This window comes from Athene noctua, chromosome 1 (genome assembly GCF_965140245.1).
Source record: "Athene noctua chromosome 1, bAthNoc1.hap1.1, whole genome shotgun sequence".
Lineage (NCBI taxonomy): Eukaryota > Metazoa > Chordata > Aves > Strigiformes > Strigidae > Athene > Athene noctua.
This window is the reverse complement of record NC_134037.1, coordinates 25,234,309-25,240,308: the sequence shown is the minus strand read 5'-3', so window position 1 is coordinate 25,240,308 and position 6,000 is coordinate 25,234,309.

The following is a 6,000-nucleotide window of genomic DNA, read 5'->3' as shown; positions in this document are numbered from 1 at the left end:
GGACACCACGCTGGGTCCGGGTAAGAATCTCCCTGAGGAGGAAGGAGTGGTGGTGATTTGCGAAAAAATGACTCTACAATTTGAATAGAGTTATAAAACAGGTATGTTTACTCTGGCGCTGGGGTGCAAGGGGATTTCTCCACAAAGCTTGCACACCCACTGCATATTTTACCAAAACCTTATAGAATCTGGATATACATATTCATTGGATTACATAACACAAACATACGTATGCGTGAGTAAGGTTGGGTTAGTTAGAAAGGCTGATGTCAGCAGTTTATGTTCTCTTTGCACCTGCACATTGCCTCCTGGTGGTCGTCTTCGGGGGTCTTTGGGAGGAAGGCTCATAGTCTTTCTCACTTTGTACTTTTCCCTGGAGCATGCGCAGATTCTCTTGGCCAATTTCTTGAATAACAAGAGTGTTTTTCAGCCGGTTTATTAATTTTATCTTATCTAAGAGAACCAATGGAACTTCTCCCCTCCGTATATGGCTATCTTTACCCATTACCAAGACTCCAACTAGTTAGAGCACACCTGTTCCCCAAGGACAAAATAATAATATTTTGCTGAACATTATAGTTCTTGGTAGATTTTCACAGTAAACTGCTTTGTTTTGATGAACACAGTAGTCCTTGGTAAAATTCCACAGAACAGTCTGGGCAAGCAGGATTCTTAGCAATATTTAAAAATACTATAGGTAATACTATAAGTTGCTATAAGTAAGTAAAAACGTTGCTAAGCAGTTTTCTATAAGTAAGTAAATAAGTCTCAAAACAAGTAATGATTTCTCTGTATGAGTGGGACTGACCACACTCCCCCATTCCCTGCCCCCTGCACAGCTGGAGGGGAGGATGTAGAGAAATCGTGAGCAAAGCTGAGCCTGGGAAGAAGGGAGGGATGGGAGAAGGTGTTCTTAAGATGCAGTAATGCTTCTCACTGTCCTACCCTGTTAAGTGGTGGTGTTGTTAGAGTCTGAATTAAATTTATGTTGTTGTTCTTCTTCCCCTAATGAGTCTGTCTTTTGCCTGTGACTTTAATGGATGAATCACCCTTCCCCATCCTGATCTTTATTCCTGATCCCTTTGCTTTATTTCACCTTCCCAGTCCTCAGGAGAAGGGGTGAGTAACTAGCTGCGTGGTGCTCTGTTGCCTCCTGGGCTCAAACCATGACAGCCACCCACAATCTCCTCAGGAAATTGTTGTTACTCTACAACAGCCCAGTGGACAAATTTTGCTGGGCAAATTTATACCACAGGTTATACCACAGAAAAAGAACATTTGCTGTTTATCACTCAGAGTCATTGCTAGAAATGTGTCATCTGAGTGCAGGGAGAAAAGAGGGAAGCATCACTATTTAAAGGACCAAAGTGAAGCAATAGATAGGACAATGCTTGACCAATTATTTTGATTTAAGGGCCTGATGCTTCTACCCAGTAGTTAATGCAGGTATCAGTAAAGTAACCTCATATACTGCCCTGCTGTCACCATGACCAAATGACGTGACAATATTGATTTGAACCTGGGCAGATATGACCTTAAAAGACCTGTCATGATTCACCCAAGTCTATGCAGAGGGAGCCTTGGAGACACTCTTGGAGACTGTGAAGAGTTCTGAGTCACTGTAATGTGTACATTGTTTAGATACTGGTATCCAGCCAGTCACAGAAACTGCATTTTTATCCAAACTTTAAAATTTAAGTGTCCCCTACAATTAAAAGCATGATTTATAAGGAATATTAGTTTTTCATGAGTAGTAATGGATAAACAGTTTATGCACGTAATTTAGCAGTAATTATTTGTTTAATTATACAATCAATTGACACAGGTATAAAACAGCTGAAGATATTATCATTCTCTTTTCATTTGCCCTTCTTTTTTCCTCCAATTTTATCTGCTGATATTCAGCTGATAAAAACAATGCGGCTGAAAGACAAATGTAAAGCAAATTAATTTCTGAACATTCAGTTTCAACCAAATCGTGTTTCTGTAATGGTAGATACTGATTGGTTTCATCTGGCAAATACATGCTAAACCTTTTATTTGGTTTGTGTGCATTTTTTTAATGTTCATTATCTTCTAAAAGGGCTGGGTTGAAAGTCCTTTATCCAGACAAGTGCAAATTTTTCAGACATAAAAATCATGATTTGAACAATGCATTTCTTTTAGACTTGCCAGGAATACAAACTACTAATTCAAATCTGTTTGCAGTTTTCATTGCAGAGAAACCTTTCAGAATTTCAGGGAGATGCTGAAAAAACCCCATGCTTAGATGATTAGAAGCTGTCCTAAAGGTCAAGATAAACTTCATAGGGTTTCTTATTCTATCGTGGCTCCTGCTTCTTTGAAGTTTATTTTAGTGCCCTTTTTTTGTTGTCATTTCCAAACTTTCACCCTAGAAACTTTTGTCTGTAAATAAAGGAGCATGTTGAAGTGTCTTCCAATATATGTTGAAGCAACTGAAACATTCTCTTTTCAGGTCTCTTTAACAAATACAACGAGAATGACAAGCAGCGGAGAAATCAGATACGATCCCCAAAAGACATTGTTCACAGAAAACTGCTTTCTGAACAAAAATGTACATTTCAGGTTATTCAGTTCTGTAATAGAAAAGAACAGTGTCCAAGAATCACTAGATGATTAATTAGTTTTGTCCAGTTATGTTCAGCTACAAAGGACATGAAGATATGTCAGAGCACACAGTTATTCAATAAACATTTCAATAGCAATATTGAAATGAATCCTTTCCACCATATCCCTTCCACAGCTTTCTCTGGTATTCCTTAGTATTTCAACTTCTTCCTAATACTCTAGTTGAATATTTCAGTTGAATATTTCTAGTTGAATATTTCAGTATACTTGGTAGGAGTGGGGTGATTAAATACAATAATAAATGCAAAGAGTGATTTCTGAAATAGTTCAAAAGAGAATTCATTTTGAATAAGAGGGAACCTTGAGCTAGTATTCCGAGATTAAACAATGGCATAGATGCATAATTCCTGTAGCACATATTTTCCTTAGAAGATCTATATAAGACATACAAATATAAACACAAAGATTTTGGTGGAAGAAATCTATATTTTTGTTTGCCTTCTGGTACTGATTTCATTTTACCTTTTCTCTTGGTTGTGAAAAATACAATCACTTAAAATTTGTCACTGATTGAAAGCTCTTCTCGGTTATCTCCTAAGCAAGCTGATGTAACCCTGTTGAATGCTTCGGTGAGCAAATTCACATTTATGTTTAGAGTGGTACAAAAGGGGTGTGCCACAACCTGTAAGAAAGAAAATATAACCCAAGCAACAGTTTCCAACTATCCATTCAAAAAAGCCAGAAAGACCTAAATGGTATTTTTTAAACCCAAATTTATACTAGTAATGCAAAGCACTATTGCACTACTGACAGGTTGCCACTGTACTAATATTTCAAATTAATATTATTTCATATTCTTATTTTTTACATTATCTTTAAAAAGTATTTTTTAAATATCTAGATAAGCAAGCCTAAAAACACTGAAGATGTGACTTATCCAACAGCAGCTGTCTAAAAACTAGGATCTCCAAGTCTTAACTAGTGATACATGGTCTTCTTGTATGAAATGGCAAGTGAATGTCTCTATATCCCAAAGCTTTTGGTGCTTAATATAAAATGCGATGAAGTGCCCAAAGGAGAGATACAACTCCAGAGGTGATAAAGAAAGCCTAGAAGACTATTTTAGACTAGCTGTTTAACTTTGAACAGCTGTGGTTTGGCCAGATGAATCCCAGATTTATGTGACAGATTTACGGAGAATCAAGACTATTAACTCCTTCGTCCTTCAGAACAGAGTATCATTCTTCTATATTCCTCATTTAATAATGTTAATAGGAATTTTGAGTGCACACAAAATGCAGTCTTAGAGCAGATTGAACATTTTGGAGTCTGAGAAGACACATTTTCCCTTCAAGTGAACAAGCTGTATGAAACAGACTGTTATGATGCTTTTAAAAATAAACAATATAGTGCAATTACATGAGATATTCTTAGATCTGCAGTTTAGGCAATGACAATTTGACAACTTCTCCTTTCCTTTTTATTTTATATCTTCTAAGATGAGACTGCTCATAATATTAAGTGTTCAAGGAAGTATGCAAAATTTCTAAAGGAAAATGGTATCCTTAAAAAAAATCCTCCCATCTCTCTATTCTACAGATTAATTACATTAGCTTTTACTTCAAATTCTTAAATATTAATAAAAATATAATATGTTCATCACTTGAGACATTTTCTAAACAATATGCTGTAGAAAATCCATGTTGTTTTGCTGGTATTTATATGCACCAACTTAATATTTAAGGACAGAATTATGTAAAGAACTAGACTGACTGTGCCCCACTAACCTTTTAGAATCCTTGGAGCATGTCAGCCAATGGATTGAAAATAATTATAAACTGATTTAGCTTTTCAACCATCTTCCACTTTTTTTTTTCTTTTTTTTTTAGAAAAAGCTATTAAAATTAATAACATTTCAGAATAATTTTGTAAATAGAAACTAGAAATTTGAAAACAAGGGACAGAAAATAGTGGTCAGCTTTCTACATTTTTAAATGCCATAGAGAGAAAAAAAAAGGATCTACTAAGTGGACTATTCAGACTTTAAAGAGTAACTTCTAATAGTTTTATAGCTAATGCGTGTTCTCTCTACATTAATCTAATTATTGATGGATCTCAGTTTTCTTCTATAACACAAAACTTTGATTTGTGAAGCTGTAGAATTTAAAATGTAAAAATTTTCACTAAGCACTTGTATTTCTAGAAGATTACCCACTACTGATCTGTGACCTTCTGTTGACTCTTAATATTGTTTCAGAAATTCAATAGTGGGGATATAGTCTGACATTCCATTCCAAACATGTCACTCAGTCTATTGCAATAAGCGTTGTCAGGATGATATAAACATCATCCAGGAGAGGAGGGCTGCAGAAAAAGAAAAAGATGGAAGAAAACAAGACAATAAAGCTACAGAGGTCGCAAAGTTTTCAAAAACAGCTTGTAGCAGTGTTTAGTTTGTGATTCCATCCTCTTTTTAGTCTTTTTTTTTTTTTTTCTATAAAATATGTTTCTTCATAAGCAAAAGAGAAGCTAGGTAAGAAAAGAGGCCTTACCATGTTGTCCCTAAACTCAGTATAATTTGTCTAGTAAATTAATTTCTTTGACTGCCTTTGTCTTATCTTGGACTGCCTTCAGCATAGGAGCCCTGTAGGCTATGAACTGAGCTGTGTCTAGCTTTTCTCTCAGCAACCCATAGAAGACTGGATTGTATCCTTGCAGTTTGGCCTTTCAATTCCTCCTTCCACCAAGAGTGTCCAGAATATTGCCATTTGACCTTTCCAAGTTTCGTTGCTGTACTTGCTCATGGCTCCTGTAATATGATCATATGTCCTTCCCTCTTCCAAGATCACTGGTCACACTGGTGATTAGAATCACTTAAGACATTATTCAGACTTCAGGGATTTCTTATAGGTTTTTCAGTAAAGTATTATTTGATGGCACATTGTGGTGTGGTGGGAAATGGGGAAATGGGGCGGGGGGGGGAAGTGATAGAGTGACTTGGTAGGTACCTGGCATTTAGCCACAGTCAAACTACAACACACATATAAATGGTACTGGTGTTTCTCTAGAGACTTGACTGTTGCTTTGGCTTTCATCCTTCCAGCAATGTCTGAGCCTTTGGAGACATGTGTTATTTCGATCTTCTCCATGCTGTGCAGAGCTGGGAATTCTTTTGCTCTGCATTTCTCATCTCATTTTAAATGCATTTCCCAGCAGTTCAGGAGGGGATATTTGTAGGATGTATTTGTAAAACAGGCATTTCAAGTTTAAAAAACTGTTTACTTTCAGAAATATAGTCTTTCTTGGTGTCTACATGCTTTTTAAAATCAGAACAAATAGAAAAAAAGACAGCTTACACATAAAATACTTAAGAAAATAGGAAAAAAAGATACATGATTGTGAATGCCATAT